Source organism: Sus scrofa, chromosome 6 (assembly GCF_054392235.1).
Source record: "Sus scrofa isolate SSC_HxYL_T2T_F1_AM1 chromosome 6, Sscrofa_HxYL_maternal_Yorkshire_Landrace_v2.0, whole genome shotgun sequence".
NCBI classification, from domain to species: Eukaryota; Metazoa; Chordata; class Mammalia; order Artiodactyla; family Suidae; genus Sus; species Sus scrofa.
In genome coordinates, this window is record NC_139388.1 from 40,572,961 (window position 1) to 40,593,474 (window position 20,514).

Below are 20,514 nucleotides of genomic sequence, written 5' to 3' on the forward strand. Positions count from 1 at the left end.
CCAGACCCTCATTGCCCTCTGGAGACTAGTCGGCTAGGTGAGAAAAAGGCAAGCGTTGCTTTGTTGAGCAAAGGCGCATTGGGGCTGTGGTTTGTGCCCCGAGGAGAGTCTACCTTTCCGGAATGCAGCTCCCTGAATGGAGTTTGGAGCGGAGCATGAGATGTGGTCTCGGTGCAGAGCTCCCAAGCTGGCTCCGGGCGGATTGCTGGGTTCTGCGCCAAGAAGGCATTTGCCTCCCATCTCCTGCTTGTCCACGAAGGAGAACACTTTAGGAGTGGGTTTCCAGCTCAGGAGACCACCAGCAAAGCAGCAGGGCCCAGTGAGCCAGAGGCAGCCCAGACCCTCTTTGGCCTAAAGAGCCCAGAGGCCTGGGGGAGAAAAAGGCAAGCGTTGCTTTGCTGAGCAAAGGCGCATTGGGGCTGTGGTTTGTTCCCCGAGGAGAGTCTCCCTTTCCAGAATGCAGCACCCTGAATGGAGTATGCAGCGGAGCATAAGATGTGGCCTCGGTGTTAAGTTCCCTAGCTGGCCCTGGGTTGACTGCTGGGGCCTCCGCCCAGAAGGCATTTTCCTGGCAACTCCTGCTTCTCCACGAAGGAGAACACGTTTGGAGTGGCTTTCCAGCTCAGGAGACCACCAGCAAAGCAGCAGGGCCCAGGCAGCCAGAGGCAGCCCAGACCCCCTTTGGCCTATGGAGACCAGAGGCCTGGGGGAGAAAAAGGCAAGCGTTGCTTTGCTGAGCAAAGGCGCATTGGGGCTGTGGTTTGTTCCCTGAGGAGAGTCTCCCTTTCCAGAATGCAGCTCCTTGAATGGAGTTTGGAGCAGAGCTTGAGATGTGGTCTCGGTGCTGAACTCCTTAGCCTGTTCCGGGAGGGTTGCTGGGGCCTGCGACCAGAAGGCATTTTTCTGCAAACTCTTGCTTCGCCATGAAGGACAACATGTTTGGAGTGGGTTTCCAGATCAGGAGACCACCAGCAAAGCAGCAGGGCCCAGGGAGCCAGAGGCAGCCCAGACTCTCTTTGGCGTATGGAGTCCAGAGGTCTAGGGGAGAAAAAGGAAAGCGTTGCTTTGCTGAGCAAAGGCGCATTGGGGCTGTGGTTTGTTCCCTGAGGAGAGTCTCCCTTTCCAAAATGCAGCACCCTGAATGGAGTATGCAGCGGAGCATAAGATGTGGCCTCGGTGCTAAGTTCCCTAGCTGGCCCTGGGTTGACTGCTGGGGCCTCCGCCCAGAAGGCATTTTCCTGGCAACTCCTGCTTCTCCACGAAGGAGAACACGTTTGGAGTGGCTTTCCAGCTCAGGAGACCACCAGCAAAGCAGCAGGGCCCAGGCAGCCTGAGGCAGCCCAGACCCTCTTTGGCCTATGGAGACCAGAGGCCTGGGGGAAAAAAAGGCAAGCGTTGCTTTGCTGAGCAAAGGCGCATGGGGGCTGTGGTTTGTTCCCTGAGGAGAGTCTCCCTTTCCAGAATGCAGCTCCCTGCATGGAGTTTGGAGCAGAGCTTGAGATGTGGTCTCGGTGCTGAGCTCCCTAGCTGGTTCCGGGAGGGTTGCTGGGGCCTGCGACCAGAAGGCATTTTTCTGCAAACTCTTGCTTCGCCATGAAGGACAACATGTTTGGAGTGGGTTTCCAGCTCAGGAGACCACCAGCAAAGCAGCAGGGCCCAGGGAGCCAGAGGCAGCCCAGACTCTCTTTGGCGTATGGAGTCCAGAGGTCTAGGGGAGAAAAAGGAAAGCGTTGCTTTGCTATGCAAAGGCGCATTGGAGCTGTGGTTTGTTCCCCGAGGAGAGTCAAACTTTCCTGAATGCAGCTCCCTGCATGGAGTTTGGAGCGGAGCGTGAGATAAGGTCTCGTGGCAGAGCTCTCTAGCTGGCTCCGTGGGGATTGCTGTGGCCTGCGCCCACAAGGCATTTTCCTGCCAACTCCTGCTTCTCCACGAAGGAGAACCCGTTCGGAGTGGGTTTCAAGCTCAGGAGACCACGAGCAAAGGAGCAGGGCCCAGGGAGCCAGAGGCAACCCAGACCCTCATTGCCCTCTGGAGACTAGTTGGCTAGGTGAGAAAAAGGCAAGCGTTGCTTTGTTGAGCAAAGGCGCATTGGGGCTGTGGTTTGTGCCCCGAGGAGAGTCTACCTTTCCGGAATGCAGCTCCCTGAATGGAGTTTGGAGCGGAGCATGAGATGTGGTCTCGGTGCAGAGCTCCCAAGCTGGCTCCGCGCGGATTGCTGGGTTCTGCGCCAAGAAGGCATTTGCCTCCCATCTCCTGCTTGTCCACGAAGGAGAACACTTTAGGAGTGGGTTTCCAGCTCAGGAGACCACCAGCAAAGCAGCAGGGCCCAGGCAGCCAGAGGCAGCCCAGACCCTCTTTGGCCTATGGAGACCAGAGGCCTGGGGGAGAAAAAGGCAAGCGTTGCTTTGCTGAGCAAAGGCGCATTGGGGCTGTGGTTTGTTCCCCGAGGAGAGTCTCCCTTTCCAGAATGCAGCACCCTGAATGGAGTATGCAGCGGAGCATAAGATGTGGCCTCGGTGCTAAGTTCCCTAGCTGGCCCTGGGTTGACTGCTGGGGCCTCCGCCCAGAAGGCATTTTCCTGGCAACTCCTGCTTCTCCACGAAGGAGAACACGTTTGGAGTGGCTTTCCAGCTCAGGAGACCACCAGCAAAGCAGCAGGGCCCAGGCAGCCTGAGGCAGCCCAGACCCTCTTTGGCCTATGGAGCCCAGAGGCCTGGGGGAGAAAAAGGCAAGCGTTGCTTTGCTGAGCAAAGGCGCATTGGGGCTGTGGTTTGTTCCCTGAGGAGAGTCTCCCTTTCCAGAATGCAGCTCCTTGAATGGAGTTTGGAGCAGAGCTTGAGATGTGGTCTCGGTGCTGAGCTCCCTTGCTGGTTCCGGGAGGGTTGCTGGGGCCTGCCACCAGAAGGCATTTTTCTGCAAACTCTTGCTTCGCCATGAAGGACAACATGTTTGGAGTGGGTTTCCAGCTCAGGAGACCACCAGCAAAGCAGCAAGGCCCAGGGAGCCAGGGGCAGCCCAGACTCTCTTTGGCGTATGGAGTCCAGAGGTCTAGGGGAGAAAAAGGAAAGCGTTGCTTTGCTGAGCAAAGGCGCATTGGGGCTGTGGTTTGTTCCCCGAGGAGAGTCGAACTTTCCCGAATGCAGCTCCCTGCATGGAGTTTGGAGCGGAGCGTGAGATAAGGTCTCGTGGCAGAGCTCTCTAGCTGGCTCCGTGGGGATTGCTGTGGCCTGCGCCCAGAAGGCATTCTCCTGCCAACTCCTGCTTCTCCACGAAGGAGAACCCGTTCGGAGTGGGTTTCAAGCTCAGGAGACCACGAGCAAAGGAGCAGGGCCCAGGGAGCCAGAGGCAACCCAGACCCTCATTGCCCTCTGGAGACTAGTCGGCTAGGTGAGAAAAAGGCAAGCGTTGCTTTGTTGAGCAAAGGCGCATTGGGGCTGTGGTTTGTGCCCCGAGGAGAGTCTACCTTTCCGGAATGCAGCTCCCTGAATGGAGTTTGGAGCGGAGCATGAGATGTGGTCTCGGTGCAGAGCTCCCAAGCTGGCTCCGGGCGGATTGCTTTGTTCTGCGCCAAGAAGGCATTTGCCTCCCATCTCCTGCTTGTCCACGAAGGAGAACACTTTAGGAGTGGGTTTCCAGCTCAGGAGACCACCAGCAAAGCAGCAGGGCCCAGGCAGCCAGAGGCAGCCCAGACCCTCTTTGGCCTATGGAGACCAGAGGCCTGGGGGAGAAAAAGGGAAGCGTTGCTTTGCTGAGCAAAGGCGCATTGGGGCTGTGGTTTTTTCCCCGAGGAGAGTCTCCCTTTCCAGAATGCAGCACCCTGAATGGAGTATGCAGCGGAGCATAAGATGTGGCCTCGGTGCTAAGTTCCCTAGCTGGCCCTGGGTTGACTGCTGGGGCCTCCGCCCAGAAGGCATTTTCCTGGCAACTCCTGATTCTCCACGAAGGAGAACACGTTTGGAGTGGCTTTCCATCTCAGGAGACCACCAGCAAAGCAGCAGGGCCCAGGCAGCCTGAGGCAGCCCAGACCCTCTTTGGCCTATGGAGCCCAGAGGCCTGGGGGAGAAAAAGGCAAGCGTTGCTTTGCTGAGCAAAGGCGCATTGGGGCTGTGGTTTGTTCCCTGAGGAGAGTCTCCCTTTCCAGAATGCAGCTCCTTGAATGGAGTTTGGAGCAGAGCTTGAGATGTGGTCTCGGTGCTGAGCTCCCTAGCTGGTTCCGGGAGGGTTGCTGGGGCCTGCGACCAGAAGGCATTTTTCTGCAAACTCTTGCTTCGCCATGAAGGACAACATGTTTGGAGTGGGTTTCCAGCTCAGGAGACCACGAGCAAAGGAGCAAGGCCCAGGGAGCCAGAGGCAGCCCAGACTCTCTTTGGCGTATGGAGTCCAGAGGTCTAGGGGAGAAAAAGGAAAGCGTTGCTTTGCTGAGCAAAGGCGCATTGGGGCTGTGGTTTGTTCCCCGAGGAGAGTCGAACTTTCCCGAATGCAGCTCCCTGCATGGAGTTTGGAGCGGAGCGTGAGATAAGGTCTCGTGGCAGAGCTCTCTAGCTGGCTCCGTGGGGATTGCTGTGGCCTGCGCCCAGAAGGCATTCTCCTGCCAACTCCTGCTTCTCCACGAAGGAGAACCCGTTCGGAGTGGGTTTCAAGCTCAGGAGACCACGAGCAAAGGAGCAGGGCCCAGGGAGCCAGAGGCAACCCAGACCCTCATTGCCCTCTGGAGACTAGTCGGCTAGGTGAGAAAAAGGCAAGCGTTGCTTTGTTGAGCAAAGGCGCATTGGGGCTGTGGTTTGTGCCCCGAGGAGAGTCTACCTTTCCGGAATGCAGCTCCCTGAATGGAGTTTGGAGCGGAGCATGAGATGTGGTCTCGGTGCAGAGCTCCCAAGCTGGCTCCGGGCGGATTGCTGGGTTCTGCGCCAAGAAGGCATTTGCCTCCCATCTCCTGCTTGTCCACGAAGGAGAACACTTTAGGAGTGGGTTTCCAGCTCAGGAGACCACCAGCAAAGCAGCAGGGCCCAGTGAGCCAAAGGCAGCCCAGACCCTCTTTGGCCTAAAGAGCCCAGAGGCCTGGGGGAGAAAAAGGCAAGCGTTGCTTTGCTGAGCAAAGGCGCATTGGGGCTGTGGTTTGTTCCCCGAGGAGAGTCTCCCTTTCCAGAATGCAGCACCCTGAATGGAGTATGCAGCGGAGCATAAGATGTGGCCTCGGTGTTAAGTTCCCTAGCTGGCCCTGGGTTGATTGCTGGGGCCTCTGCCCAGAAGGCATTTTCCTGGCAACTCCTGCTTCTCCACGAAGGAGAACACGTTTGGAGTGGCTTTCCAGCTCAGGAGACCACCAGCAAAGCAGCAGGGGCCAGGCAGCCAGAGGCAGCCCAGACTCTCTTTGGCCTATGGAGACCAGAGGCCTGGGGGAGAAAAAGGCAAGCGTTGCTTTGCTGAGCAAAGGCGCATTGGGGCTGTGGTTTGTTCCCTGAGGAGAGTCTCCCTTTCCAGAATGCAGCTCCTTGAATGGAGTTTGGAGCAGAGCTTGAGATGTGGTCTCGGTGCTGAGCTCCCTAGCTGGTTCCGGGAGGGTTGCTGGGGCCTGCCACCAGAAGGCATTTTTCTGCAAACTCTTGCTTCGCCATGAAGGACAACATGTTTGGAGTGGGTTTCCAGCTCAGGAGACCACCAGCAAAGCAGCAGGGCCCAGGGAGCCAGAGGCAGCCCAGACTCTCTTTGGCGTATGGAGTCCAGAGGTCTAGGGGAGAAAAAGGAAAGCGTAGCTTTGCTGAGCAAAGGCGCATTGGGGCTGTGGTTTGTTCCCCGAGGAGAGTCGAACTTTCCCGAATGCAGCTCCCTGCATGAAGTTTGGAGCGGAGCGTGAGATAAGGTCTCGTGGCAGAGCTCTCTAGCTGGCTCCGTGGGGATTGCTGTGGCCTGCGCCCAGAAGGCATTTTCCTGCCAACTCCTGCTTCTCCACGAAGGAGAACCCGTTCGGAGTGGGTTTCAAGCTCAGGAGACCACGAGCAAAGGAGCAGGGCCCAGGGAGCCAGAGGCAACCCAGACCCTCATTGCCCTCTGGAGACTAGTCGGCTAGGTGAGAAAAAGGCAAGCGTTGCTTTGTTGAGCAAAGGCGCATTGGGGCTGTGGTTTGTGCCCCGAGGAGAGTCTACCTTTCCGGAATGCAGCTCCCTGCATGGAGTTTGGAGCAGAGCTTGAGATGTGGTCTCGGTGCTGAGCTCCCTAGCTGCTTCCGGGAGGGTTGCTGGGGCCTGCGACCAGAAGGCATTTTTCTGCAAACTCTTGCTTCGCCATGAATGACAACATGTTTGGAGTGGGTTTCCAGCTCAGGAGACCACCAGCAAAGCAGCAGGGCCCAGGGAGCCAGAGGCAGCCCAGACTCTCTTTGGCGTATGGAGTCCAGAGGTCTAGGGGAGAAAAAGGAAAGCGTTGCTTTGCTGAGCAAAGGCGCATTGGGGCTGTGGTTTGTTCCCCGAGGAGAGTCGAACTTTCCCGAATGCAGCTCCCTGCATGGAGTTTGGAGCGGAGCGTGAGATAAGGTCTCCTGGCAGAGCTCTCTAGCTGGCTCCGTGGGGATTGCTGTGGCCTGCGCCCAGAAGGCATTTTCCTGCCAACTCCTGCTTCTCCACGAAGGAGAACCCGTTCGGAGTGGGTTTCAAGCTCAGGAGACCACGAGCAAAGGAGCAGGGCCCAGGGAGCCAGAGGCAACCCAGACCCTCATTGCCCTCTGGAGACTAGTCGGCTAGGTGAGAAAAAGGCAAGCGTTGCTTTGTTGAGCAAAGGCGCATTGGGGCTGTGGTTTGTGCCCCGAGGAGAGTCTACCTTTCCGGAATGCAGCTCCCTGAATGGAGTTTGGAGCGGAGCATGAGATGTGGTCTCGGTGCAGAGCTCCCAAGCTGGCTCCGGGCGGATTGCTGGGTTCTGCGCCAAGAAGGCATTTGCCTCCCATCTCCTGCTTGTCCACGAAGGAGAACACTTTAGGAGTGGGTTTCTAGCTCAGGAGACCACCAGCAAAGCAGCAGGGCCCAGGCAGCCAGAGGCAGCCCAGACCCTCTTTGGCCTATGGAGCCCAGAGTCCTGGGGGAGAAAAAGGCAAGCGTTGCTTTGCTGAGCAAAGGCGCATTGGGGCTGTGGTTTGTTCCCCGAGGAGAGTCTCCCTTTCCAGAATGCAGCACCCTGAATGGAGTATGCAGCGGAGCATAAGATGTGGCCTCGGTGCTAAGTTCCCTAGCTGGCCCTGGGTTGACTGCTGGGGCCTCCGCCCAGAAGGCATTTTCCTGGCAACTCCTGCTTCTCCACGAAGGAGAACACGTTTGGAGTGGCTTTCCAGCTCTGGAGACCACCAGCAAAGCAGCAGGGCCCAGGCAGCCAGAGGCAGCCCAGACCCTCTTTGGCCTATGGAGACCAGAGGCCTGGGGGAGAAAAAGGCAAGCGTTGCTTTGCTGAGCAAAGGCGCATTGGGGCTGTGGTTTGTTCCCTGAGGAGAGTCTCCCTTTCCAGAATGCAGCTCCTTGAATGGAGTTTGGAGCAGAGCTTGAGATGTGGTCTCGGTGCTGAACTCCTTAGCTGGTTCCGGGAGGGTTGCTGGGGCCTGCGAACAGAAGGCATTTTTCTGCAAACTCTTGCTTCGCCATGAAGGACAACATGTTTGGAGTGGGTTTCCAGCTCAGGAGACCACCAGCAAAGCAGCAGGGTCCAGGGAGCCAGAGGCAGCCCAGACTCTCTTTGGCGTATGGAGTCCAGAGGTCTAGGGGAGAAAAAGGAAAGCGTTGCTTTGCTGAGCAAAGGCGCATTGGGGCTGTGGTTTGTTCCCCGAGGAGAGTCTCCCTTTCCAAAATGCAGCACCCTGAATGGAGTATGCAGCGGAGCATAAGATGTGGCCTCGGTGCTAAGTTCCGTAGCTGGCCATGGGTTGACTGCTGGGGCCTACGCCCAGAAGGCATTTTCCTGGCAACTCCTGCTTCTCCACGAAGGAGAACACGTTTGGAGTGGCTTTCCAGCTCAGGAGACCACCAGCAAAGCAGCAGGGCCCAGGCAGCCTGAGGCAGCCCAGACCCTCTTTGGCCTATGGAGACCAGAGGCCTGGGGGAGAAAAAGGCAAGCGTTGCTTTGCTGAGCAAAGGCGCATTGGGGCTGTGGTTTGTTCCCTGAGGAGAGTCTCCCTTTCCAGAATGCAGCTCCCTGCATGGAGTTTGGAGCAGAGCTTGAGATGTGGTCTCGGTGCTGAGCTCCCTAGCTGGTTCCGGGAGGGTTGCTGGGGCCTGCCACCAGAAGGCATTTTTCTGCAAACTCTTGCTTCGCCATGAAGGACAACATGTTTGGAGTGGGTTTCCAGCTCAGGAGACCACCAGCAAAGCAGCAGGGCCCAGGGAGCCAGAGGCAGCCCAGACTCTCTTTGGCGTATGGAGTCCAGAGGTCTAGGGGAGAAAAAGGAAAGCGTTGCTTTGCTGAGCAAAGGCGCATTGGGGCTGTGGTTTGTTCCCCGAGGAGAGTCGAACTTTCCCGAATGCAGCTCCCTGCATGGAGTTTGGAGCGGAGCGTGAGATAAGGTCTCGTGGCAGAGCTCTCTAGCTGGCTCCGTGGGGATTGCTGTGGCCTGCGCCCAGAAGGCATTCTCCTGCCAACTCCTGCTTCTCCACGAAGGAGAACCCGTTCGGAGTGGGTTTCAAGCTCAGGAGACCACGAGCAAAGGAGCAGGGCCCAGGGAGCCAGAGGCAACCCAGACCCTCATTGCCCTCTGGAGACTAGTCGGCTAGGTGAGAAAAAGGCAAGCGTTGCTTTGTTGAGCAAAGGCGCATTGGGGCTGTGGTTTGTGCCCCGAGGAGAGTCTACCTTTCCGGAATGCAGCTCCCTGAATGGAGTTTGGAGCGGAGCATGAGATGTGGTCTCGGTGCAGAGCTCCCAAGCTGGCTCCGGGTGGATTGCTGGGTTCTGCGCCAAGAAGGCATTTGCCTCCCATCTCCTGCTTGTCCACGAAGGAGAACACTTTAGGAGTGGGTTTCCAGCTCAGGAGACCACCAGCAAAGCAGCAGGGCCCAGGCAGCCAGAGGCAGCCCAGACCCTCTTTGGCCTATGGAGACCAGAGGCCTGGGGGAGAAAAAGGCAAGCGTTGCTTTGCTGAGCAAAGGCGCATTGGGGCTGTGGTTTCTACCCCGAGGAGAGTCTCCCTTTCCAGAATGCAGCACCCTGAATGGAGTATGCAGCGGAGCATAAGATGTGGCCTCGGTGCTAAGTTCCCTAGCTGGCCCTGGGTTGACTGCTGGGGCCTCCGCCCAGAAGGCATTTTCCTGGCAACTCCTGCTTCTCCACGAAGGAGAACACGTTTGGAGTGGCTTTCCAGCTCTGGAGACCACCAGCAAAGCAGCAGGGCCCAGGCAGCCAGAGGCAGCCCAGACCCTCTTTGGCCTATGGAGCCCAGAGGCCTGGGGGAGAAAAAGGCAAGCGTTGCTTTGCTGAGCAAAGGCGCATTGGGGCTGTGGTTTGTTCCCTGAGGAGAGTCTCCCTTTCCAGAATGCAGCTCCTTGAATGGAGTTTGGAGCAGAGCTTGAGATGTGGTCTCGGTGCTGAACTCCTTAGCTGGTTCCGGGAGGGTTGCTGGGGCCTGCGACCAGAAGGCATTTTTCTGCAAACTCTTGCTTCGCCATGAAGGACAACATGTTTGGAGTGGGTGTCCAGCTCAGGAGACCACCAGCAAAGCAGCAGGGCCCAGGGAGCCAGAGGCAGCCCAGACTCTCTTTGGCGTATGGAGTCCAGAGGTCTAGGGGAGAAAAAGGAAAGCGTTGCTTTGCTGAGCAAAGGCGCATTGGGGCTGTGGTTTGTTCCCCGAGGAGAGTCTCCCTTTCCAAAATGCAGCACCCTGAATGGAGTATGCAGCGGAGCATAAGATGTGGCCTCGGTGCTAAGTTCCCTAGCTGGCCATGGGTTGACTGCTGGGGCCTCCGCCCAGAAGGCATTTTCCTGGCAACTCCTGCTTCTCCACGAAGGAGAACACGTTTGGAGTGGCTTTCCAGCTCAGGAGACCACCAGCAAAGCAGCAGGGCCCAGGCAGCCAGAGGCAGCCCAGACCCTCTTTGGCCTATGGAGACCAGAGGCCTGGGGGAGAAAAAGGCAAGCGTTGCTTTGCTGAGCAAAGGCGCATTGGGGCTGTGGTTTGTTCCCTGAGGAGAGTCTCCCTTTCCAAAATGCAGCTCCTTGAATGGAGTTTGGAGCAGAGCTTGAGATGTGGTCTCGGTGCTGAACTCCTTAGCTGGTTCCGGGAGGGTTGCTGGGGCCTGCGACCAGAAGGCATTTTTCTGCAAAGTCTTGCTTCGCCATGAAGGACAACATGTTTGGAGTGGGTTTCCAGCTCAGGAGACCACCAGCAAAGCAGCAGGGCCCAGGGAGCCAGAGGCAGCCCAGACTCTCTTTGGCGTATGGAGTCCAGAGGTCTAGGGGAGAAAAAGGAAAGCGTTGCTTTGCTGAGCAAAGGCGCATTGGGGCTGTGGTTTGTTCCCTGAGGAGAGTCTCCCTTTCCAAAATGCAGCACCCTGAATGGAGTATGCAGCGGAGCATAAGATGTGGCCTCGGTGCTAAGTTCCCTAGCTGGCCATGGGTTGACTGCTGGGGCCTCCGCCCAGAAGGCATTTTCCTGGCAACTCCTGCTTCTCCACGAAGGAGAACACGTTTGGAGTGGCTTTCCAGCTCAGGAGACCACCAGCAAAGCAGCAGGGCCCAGGCAGCCTGAGGCAGCCCAGACCCTCTTTGGCCTATGGAGACCAGAGGCCTGGGGGAGAAAAAGGCAAGCGTTGCTTTGCTGAGCAAAGGCGCATTGGGGCTGTGGTTTGTTCCCTGAGGAGAGTCTCCCTTTCCAGAATGCAGCTCCTTGAATGGAGTTTGGAGCAGAGCTTGAGATGTGGTCTCGGTGCTGAGCTCCCTAGCTGGTTCCGGGAGGGTTGCTGGGGCCTGCGACCAGAAGGCATTTTTCTGCAAACTCTTGCTTCGCCATGAAGGACAACATGTTTGGAGTGGGTTTCCAGCTCAGGAGACCACCAGCAAAGCAGCAGGGCCCAGGGAGCCAGAGGCAGCCCAGACTCTCTTTGGCGTATGGAGTCCAGAGGTCTAGGGGAGAAAAAGGAAAGCGTTGCTTTGCTGAGCAAAGGCGCATTGGGGCTGTGGTTTGTTCCCCGAGGAGAGTCGAACTTTCCCGAATGCAGCTCCCTGCATGGAGTTTGGAGCGGAGCGTGAGATAAGGTCTCGTGGCAGAGCTCTCTAGCTGGCTCCGTGGGGATTGCTGTGGCCTGCGCCCAGAAGGCATTTTCCTGCCAACTCCTGCTTCTCCACGAAGGAGAACCCGTTCGGAGTGGGTTTCAAGCTCAGGAGACCACGAGCAAAGGATCAGGTCCCAGGGAGCCAGAGGCAACCCAGACCCTCATTGCCCTCTGGAGACTAGTCGGCTAGGTGAGAAAAAGGCAAGCGTTGCTTTGTTGAGCAAAGGCGCATTGGGGCTGTGGTTTGTGCCCCGAGGAGAGTCTACCTTTCCGGAATGCAGCTCCCTGCATGGAGTTTGGAGCAGAGCTTGAGATGTGGTCTCGGTGCTGAGCTCCCTAGCTGGTTCCGGGAGGGTTGCTGGGGCCTGCCTCCAGAAGGCATTTTTCTGCAAACTCTTGCTTCGCCATGAAGGACAACATGTTTGGAGTGGGTTTCCAGCTCAGGAGACCACCAGCAAAGCAGCAGGGCCCAGGGAGCCAGAGGCAGCCCAGACTCTCTTTGGCGTATGGAGTCCAGAGGTCTAGGGAAGAAAAAGGAAAGCGTTGCTTTGCTATGCAAAGGCGCATTGGGGCTGTGGTTTGTTCCCCGAGGAGAGTCAAACTTTCCCGAATGCAGCTCCCTGCATGGAGTTTGGAGCGGAGCGTGAGATAAGGTCTCGTGGCAGAGCTCTCTAGCTGGCTCCGTGGGGATTGCTGTGGCCTGCGCCCAGAAGGCATTCTCCTGCCAACTCCTGCTTCTCCACGAAGGAGAACCCGTTCGGAGTGGGTTTCAAGCTCAGGAGACCACGAGCAAAGGAGCAGGGCCCAGGGAGCCAGAGGCAACCCAGACCCTCATTGCCCTCTGGAGACTAGTCGGCTAGGTGAGAAAAAGGCAAGCGTTGCTTTGTTGAGCAAAGGCGCATTGGGGCTGTGGTTTGTTAACCGAGGAGAGTCGAACTTTCCGGAATGCAGCTCCCTGAATGGAGTTTGGAGCGGAGCATGAGATGTGGTCTCGGTGCAGAGCTCCCAAGCTGGCTCCGGGCGGATTGCTGGGTTCTGCGCCAAGAAGGCATTTGCCTCCCATCTCCTGCTTGTCCACGAAGGAGAACACTTTAGGAGTGGGTTTCCAGCTCAGGAGACCACCAGCAAAGCAGCAGGGCCCAGGCAGCCAGAGGCAGCCCAGACCCTCTTTGGCCTATGGAGCCCAGAGGCCTGGGGGAGAAAAAGGCAAGCGTTGCTTTGCTGAGCAAAGGCGCATTGGGGCTGTGGTTTGTTCCCCGAGGAGAGTCTCCCTTTCCAGAATGCAGCACCCTGAATGGAGTATGCAGCGGAGCATAAGATGTGGCCTTGGTGCTAAGTTCCCTAGCTGGCCCTGGGTTGACTGCTGGGGCCTCCGCCCAGAAGGCATTTTCCTGGCAACTCCTGCTTCTCCACGAAGGAGAACACGTTTGGAGTGGCTTTCCAGCTCAGGAGACCACCAGCAATGCAGCAGGGCCCAGGCAGCCAGAGGCAGCCCAGACCCTCTTTGGCCTATGGAGCCCAGAGGCCTGGAGGAGAAAAAGGCAAGCGCTGCTTTGCTGAGCAAAGGCGCATTGGGGCTGTGGTTTGTTCCCTGAGGAGAGTCTCCCTTTCCAGAATGCAGCTCCTTGAATGGAGTTTGGAGCAGAGCTTGAGATGTGGTCTCGGTGCTGAGCTCCCTAGCTGGTTCCGGGAGGGTTGCTGGGGCCTGCGACCAGAAGGCATTTTTCTGCAAACTCTTGCTTCGCCATGAAGGACAACATGTTTGGAGTGGGTTTCCAGCTCAGGAGACCACCAGCAAAGCAGCAGGGCCCAGGGAGCCAGGGGCAGCCCAGACTCTCTTTGGCGTATGGAGTCCAGAGGTCTAGGGGAGAAAAAGGAAAGCGTTGCTTTGCTGAGCAAAGGCGCATTGGGGCTGTGGTTTGTTCCCCGAGGAGAGTCGAACTTTCCCGAATGCAGCTCCCTGCATGGAGTTTGGAGCGGAGCGTGAGATAAGGTCTCGTGGCAGAGCTCTCTAGCTGGCTCCGTGGGGATTGCTGTCGCCTGCGCCCAGAAGGCATTTTCCTGCCAACTCCTGCTTCTCCACGAAGGAGAACCCGTTCGGAGTGGGTTTCAAGCTCAGGAGACCACGAGCAAAGGAGCAGGGCCCAGGGAGCCAGAGGCAACCCAGACCCTCATTGCCCTCTGGAGACTAGTCGGCTAGGTGAGAAAAAGGCAAGCGTTGCTTTGTTGAGCAAAGGCGCATTGGGGCTGTGGTTTGTTCCCTGAGGAGAGTCTACCTTTCCGGAATGCAGCTCCCTGCATGGAGTTTGGAGCAGAGCTTGAGATGTGGTTTCGGTGCTGAGCTCCCTAGCTGGTTCCGGGAGGATTGCTGGGGCCTGCGACCAGAAGGCATTTTTCTGCAAACTCTTGCTTCGCCATGAAGGACAACATGTTTGGAGTGGGTTTCCAGCTCAGGAGACCACCAGCAAAGCAGCAGGGCCCAGGGAGCCAGAGGCAGCCCAGACTCTCGTTGGCGTATGGAGTCCAGAGGTCTAGGGGAGAAAAAGGAAAGCGTTGCTTTGCTATGCAAAGGCGCATTGGGGCTGTGGTTTGTTCCCCGAGGAGAGTCAAACTTTCCCGAATGCAGCTCCCTGCATGGAGTTTGGAGCGGAGCGTGAGATAAGGTCTCGTTGCAGAGCTCTCTAGCTGGCTCCGTGGGGATTGCTGTGGCCTGCGCCCAGAAGGCATTCTCCTGCCAACTCCTGCTTCTCCACGAAGGAGAACCCGTTCGGAGTGGGTTTCAAGCTCAGGAGACCACGAGCAAAGGAGCAGGGCCCAGGGAGCCAGAGGCAACCCAGACCCTCTTTGCCCTCTGGAGACTAGTCGGCTAGGTGAGAAAAAGGCAAGCGTTGCTTTGTTGAGCAAAGGCGCATTGGGGCTGTGGTTTGTTCCCCGAGGAGAGTCTACCTTTCCGGAATGCAGCTCCCTGAATGGAGTTTGGAGCGGAGCATGAGATGTGGTCTCGGTGCAGAGCTCCCAAGCTGGCTCCGGGCGGATTGCTGGGTTCTGCGCCAAGAAGGCATTTTCCTCCCATGTCCTGCTTGTCCACGAAGGAGAACACTTTAGGAGTGGGTTTCCAGCTCAGGAGACCACCAGCAAAGCAGCAGGGCCCAGGCAGCCAGAGGCAGCCCAGACCCTCTTTGGACTATGGAGCCCAGAGGCCTGGGGGAGAAAAAGGCAAGCGTTGCTTTGCTGAGCAAAGGCACATTGGGGCTGTGGTTTGTTCCCCGAGGAGAGTCTCCCTTTCCATAATGCAGCTCCTTGAATGGAGTTTGGAGCAGAGCTTGAGATGTGGTCTCGGTGCTGAACTCCCTAGCTGGTTCCGTGAGGGTTGTTGGGGCCTGCGACCAGAAGGCATTTTTCTGCAAACTCTTGCTTCGCCATGAAGGACAACATGTTTGGAGTGGGTTTCCAGCTCAGGAGACCACCAGCAAAGCAGCAGGGCCCAGGGAGCCAGAGGCAGCCCAGACTCTCTTTGGCGTATGGAGTCCAGAGGTCTAGGGGAGAAAAAGGAAAGCGTTGCTTTGCTATGCAAAGGCGCATTGGGGCTGTGGTTTGTTCCCCGAGGAGAGTCAAACTTTCCCGAATGCAGCTCCCTGCATGGAGTTTGGAGCGGAGCGTGAGATAAGGTCTCGTGGCAGAGCTCTCTAGCTGGCTCCGTGGGGATTGCTGTGGCCTGCGCCCAGAAGGCATTTTCCTGCCAACTCCTGCTTCTCCACGAAGGAGAACCCGTTCGGAGTGGGTTTCAAGCTCAGGAGACCACGAGCAAAGGAGCAGGGCCCAGGGAGCCAGAGGCAACCCAGACCCTCATTGCCCTCTGGAGACTAGTCGGCTAGGTGAGAAAAAGGCAAGCGTTGCTTTGTTGAGCAAAGGCGCATTGGGGCTGTGGTTTGTGCCCCGAGGAGAGTCTACCTTTCCGGAATGCAGCTCCCTGAATGGAGTTTGGAGCGAAGCATGAGATGTGGTCTCGGTGCAGAGCTCCCAAGCTGGCTCCGGGCGGATTGCTGGGTTCTGCGCCAAGAAGGCATTTGCCTCCCATCTCCTGCTTGTCCACGAAGGAGAACACTTTAGGAGTGGGTTTCCAGCTCAGGAGACCACCAGCAAAGCAGCAGGGCCCAGGCAGCCAGAGGCAGCCCAGACCCTCTTTGGCCTATGGAGCCCAGAGGCCTGGGGGAGAAAAAGGCAAGCGTTGCTTTGCTGAGCAAAGGCGCATTGGGGCTGTGGTTTGTTCCCCGAGGAGAGTCTCCCTTTCCAAAATGCAGCACCCTGAATGGAGTATGCAGCGGAGCATAAGATGTGGCCTCGGTGCTAAGTTCCCTAGCTGGCCCTGGGTTGACTGCTGGGGCCTCCGCCCAGAAGGCATTTTCCTGGCAACTCCTGCTTCTCCACGAAGGAGAACCCGTTTGGAGTGGCTTTCCAGCTCAGGAGACCACCAGCAAAGCAGCAGGGCCCAGGCAGCCTGAGGCAGCCCACACCTTCTTTGGCCTATGGAGACCAGAGGCCTGGGGGAGAAAAAGGCAAGCGTTGCTTTGCTGAGCAAAGGCGCATTGGGGCTGTGGTTTGTTCCCTGAGGAGAGTCTCCCTTTCCAGAATGCAGCTCCCTGCATGGAGTTTGGAGCAGAGCTTGAGATGTGGTCTCGGTGCTGAGCTCCCTAGCTGGTTCCGGGAGGGTTGCTGGGGCCTGCGACCAGAAGGCATTTTTCTGCAAACTCTTGCTTCGCCATGAAGGACAACATGTTTGGAGTGGGTTTCCAGCTCAGGAGACCACCAGCAAAGCAGCAGGGCCCAGGGAGCCAGAGGCAGCCCAGACTCTCTTTGGCGTATGGAGTCCAGAGGTCTAGGGGAGAAAAAGGAAAGCGATGCTTTGCTATGCAAAGGCGCATTGGGGCTGTGGTTTGTTCCCCGAGGAGAGTCAAACTTTCCCGAATGCAGCTCCCTGCATGGAGTTTGGAGCGGAGCGTGAGATAAGGTCTCGTGGCAGAGCTCTCTAGCTGGCTCCGTGGGGATTGCTGTGGCCTGCGCCCAGAAGGCATTCTCCTGCCAACTCCTGCTTCTCCACGAAGGAGAACCCGTTCGGAGTGGGTTTCAAGCTCAGGAGACCACGAGCAAAGGAGCAGGGCCCAGGGAGCCAGAGGCAACCCAGACCCTCATTGCCCTCTGGAGACTAGTCGGCTAGGTGAGAAAAAGGCAAGCGTTGCTTTGTTGAGCAAAGGCGCATTGGGGCTGTGGTTTGTGCCCCGAGGAGAGTCTACCTTTCCGGAATGCAGCTCCCTGAATGGAGTTTGGAGCGGAGCATGAGATGTGGTCTCGGTGCAGAGCTCCCAAGCTGGCTCCGGGCGGATTGCTGGGTTCTGCGCCAAGAAGGCATTTGCCTCCCATCTCCTGCTTGTCCACGAAGGAGAACACTTTAGGAGTGGGTTTCCAGCTCAGGAGACCACCAGCAAAGCAGCAGGGCCCAGGCAGCCAGAGGCAGCCCAGACCCTCTTTGGCCTATGGAGACCAGAGGCCTGGGGGAGAAAAAGGCAAGCGTTGCTTTGCTGAGCAAAGGCGCATTGGGGCTGTGGTTTGTTCCCCGAGGAGAGTCTCCCTCTCCAGAATGCAGCACCCTGAACGGAGTATGCAGCGGAGCATAAGATGTGGCCTCGGTGCAGAGCTCCCAAGCTGGCTCCGGGCGGATTGCTGGGTTCTGCGCCAAGAAGGCATTTGCCTCCCATCTCCTGCTTGTCCACGAAGGAGAACACTTTAGGAGTGGGTTTCCAGCTCAGGAGACCACCAGCAAAGCAGCAGGGCCCAGGCAGCCAGAGGCAACCCAGACCCTCATTGCCCTCTGGAGACTAGTCGGCTAGGTGAGAAAAAGGCAAGCGTTGCTTTGTTGAGCAAAGGCGCATTGGGGCTGTGGTTTGTGCCCCGAGGAGAGTCTACCTTTCCGGAATGCAGCTCCCTGAATGGAGTTTGGAGCGGAGCATGAGATGTGGTCTCGGTGCAGAGCTCCCAAGCTGGCTCCGGGCGGATTGCTGGGTTCTGCGCCAAGAAGGCATTTGCCTCCCATCTCCTGCTTGTCCACGAAGGAGAACACTTTAGGAGTGGGTTTCCAGCTCAGGAGACCACCAGCAAAGCAGCAGGGCCCAGGCAGCCAGAGGCAGCCCAGACCCTCTTTGGCCTATGGAGCCCAGAGGCCTGGGGGAGAAAAAGGCAAGCGTTGCTTTGCTGAGCAAAGGCGCATTGGGGCTGTGGTTTGTTCCCCGAGGAGAGTCTCCCTCTCCAGAATGCAGCACCCTGAACGGAGTATGCAGCGGAGCATAAGATGTGGCCTCGGTGCTAAGTTCCCTAGCTGGCCCTGGGTTGACTGCTGGGGCCTCCGCCCAGAAGGCATTTTCCTGGCAACTCCTGCTTCTCCACGAAGGAGAACACGTTTGGAGTGGCTTTCCATCTCAGGAGACCACCAGCAAAGCAGCAGGGCCCAGGCAGCCTGAGGCAGCCCAGACCCTCTTTGGCCTATGGAGACCAGAGGCCTGGGGGAGAAAAAGGCAAGCGTTGCTTTGCTGAGCAAAGGCGCATTGGGGCTGTGGTTTGTGCCCCGAGGAGAGTCTACCTTTCCGGAATGCAGCTCCCTGAATGGAGTTTGGAGCGAAGCATGAGATGTGGTCTCGGTGCAGAGCTCCCAAGCTGGCTCCGGGCGGATTGCTGGGTTCTGCGCCAAGAAGGCATTTGCCTCCCATCTCCTGCTTGTCCACGAAGGAGAACACTTTAGGAGTGGGTTTCCAGCTCAGGAGACCACCAGCAAAGCAGCAGGGCCCAGGCAGCCAGAGGCAGCCCAGACCCTCTTTGGCCTATGGAGCCCAGAGGCCTGGGGGAGAAAAAGGCAAGCGTTGCTTTGCTGAGCAAAGGCGCATTGGGGCTGTGGTTTGTTCCCCGAGGAGAGTCTCCCTTTCCAAAATGCAGCACCCTGAATGGAGTATGCAGCGGAGCATAAGATGTGGCCTCGGTGCTAAGTTCCCTAGCTGGCCCTGGGTTGACTGCTGGGGCCTCCGCCCAGAAGGCATTTTCCTGGCAACTCCTGCTTCTCCACGAAGGAGAACCCGTTTGGAGTGGCTTTCCAGCTCAGGAGACCACCAGCAAAGCAGCAGGGCCCAGGCAGCCTGAGGCAGCCCACACCTTCTTTGGCCTATGGAGACCAGAGGCCTGGGGGAGAAAAAGGCAAGCGTTGCTTTGCTGAGCAAAGGCGCATTGGGGCTGTGGTTTGTTCCCTGAGGAGAGTCTCCCTTTCCAGAATGCAGCTCCCTGCATGGAGTTTGGAGCAGAGCTTGAGATGTGGTCTCGGTGCTGAGCTCCCTAGCTGGTTCCGGGAGGGTTGCTGGGGCCTGCGACCAGAAGGCATTTTTCTGCAAACTCTTGCTTCGCCATGAAGGACAACATGTTTGGAGTGGGTTTCCAGCTCAGGAGACCACCAGCAAAGCAGCAGGGCCCAGGGAGCCAGAGGCAGCCCAGACTCTCTTTGGCGTATGGAGTCCAGAGGTCTAGGGGAGAAAAAGGAAAGCGATGCTTTGCTATGCAAAGGCGCATTGGGGCTGTGGTTTGTTCCCCGAGGAGAGTCAAACTTTCCCGAATGCAGCTCCCTGCATGGAGTTTGGAGCGGAGCGTGAGATAAGGTCTCGTGGCAGAGCTCTCTAGCTGGCTCCGTGGGGATTGCTGTGGCCTGCGCCCAGAAGGCATTCTCCTGCCAACTCCTGCTTCTCCACGAAGGAGAACCCGTTCGGAGTGGGTTTCAAGCTCAGGAGACCACGAGCAAAGGAGCAGGGCCCAGGGAGCCAGAGGCAACCCAGACCCTCATTGCCCTCTGGAGACTAGTCGGCTAGGTGAGAAAAAGGCAAGCGTTGCTTTGTTGAGCAAAGGCGCATTGGGGCTGTGGTTTGTGCCCCGAGGAGAGTCTACCTTTCCGGAATGCAGCTCCCTGAATGGAGTTTGGAGCGGAGCATGAGATGTGGTCTCGGTGCAGAGCTCCCAAGCTGGCTCCGGGCGGATTGCTGGGTTCTGCGCCAAGAAGGCATTTGCCTCCCATCTCCTGCTTGTCCACGAAGGAGAACACTTTAGGAGTGGGTTTCCAGCTCAGGAGACCACCAGCAAAGCAGCAGGGCCCAGGCAGCCAGAGGCAGCCCAGACCCTCTTTGGCCTATGGAGACCAGAGGCCTGGGGGAGAAAAAGGCAAGCGTTGCTTTGCTGAGCAAAGGCGCATTGGGGCTGTGGTTTGTTCCCCGAGGAGAGTCTCCCTTTCCAGAATGCAGCACCCTGAATGGAGTATGCAGCGGAGCATAAGATGTGGCGTCGGTGCTAAGTTCCCTAGCTGGCCCTGGGTTGACTGCTGGGGCCTCCGCCCAGAAGGCATTTTCCTGGCAACTCCTGCTTCTCCACGAAGGAGAACACGTTTGGAGTGGCTTTCCAGCTCAGGAGACCACCAGCAAAGCAGCAGGGCCCAGGCAGCCTGAGGCAGCCCAGACTCTCTTTGGCCTATGGAGCCCAGAGGCCTGGGGGAGAAAAAGGCAAGCGTTGCTTTGCTGAGCAAAGGCGCATTGGGGCTGTGGTTTGTTCCCTGAGGAGAGTCTCCCTTTCCAGAATGCAGCTCCTTGAATGGAGTTTGGAGCAGAGCTTGAGATGTGGTCTCGGTGCTGAGCTCCCTAGCTGGTTCCGGGAGGGTTGCTGGGGCCTGCCACCAGAAGGCATTTTTCTGCAAACTCTTGCTTCGCCATGAAGGACAACATGTTTGGAGTGGGTTTCCAGCTCAGGAGACCACCAGCAAAGCAGCAAGGCCCAGGGAGCCAGGGGCAGCCCAGACTCTCTTTGGCGTATGGAGTCCAGAGGTCTAGGGGAGAAAAAGGAAAGCGTTGCTTTGCTGAGCAAAGGCGCATTGGGGCTGTGGTTTGTTCCCCGAGGAGAGTCGAACTTTCCCGAATGCAGCTCCCTGCATGGAGTTTGGAGCGGAGCGTGAGATAAGGTCTCGTGGCAGAGCTCTCTAGCTGGCTCCGTGGGGATTGCTGTGGCCTGCGCCCAGAAGGCATTCTCCTGCCAACTCCTGCTTCTCCACGAAGGAGAACCCGTTCGGAGTGGGTTTCAAGCTCAGGAGACCACGAGCAAAGGAGCAGGGCCCAGGGAGCCAGAGGCAACCCAGACCCTCATTGCCCTCTGGAGACTAGTCGGCTAGGTGAGAAAAAGGCAAGCGTTGCTTTGTTGAGCAAAGGCGCAT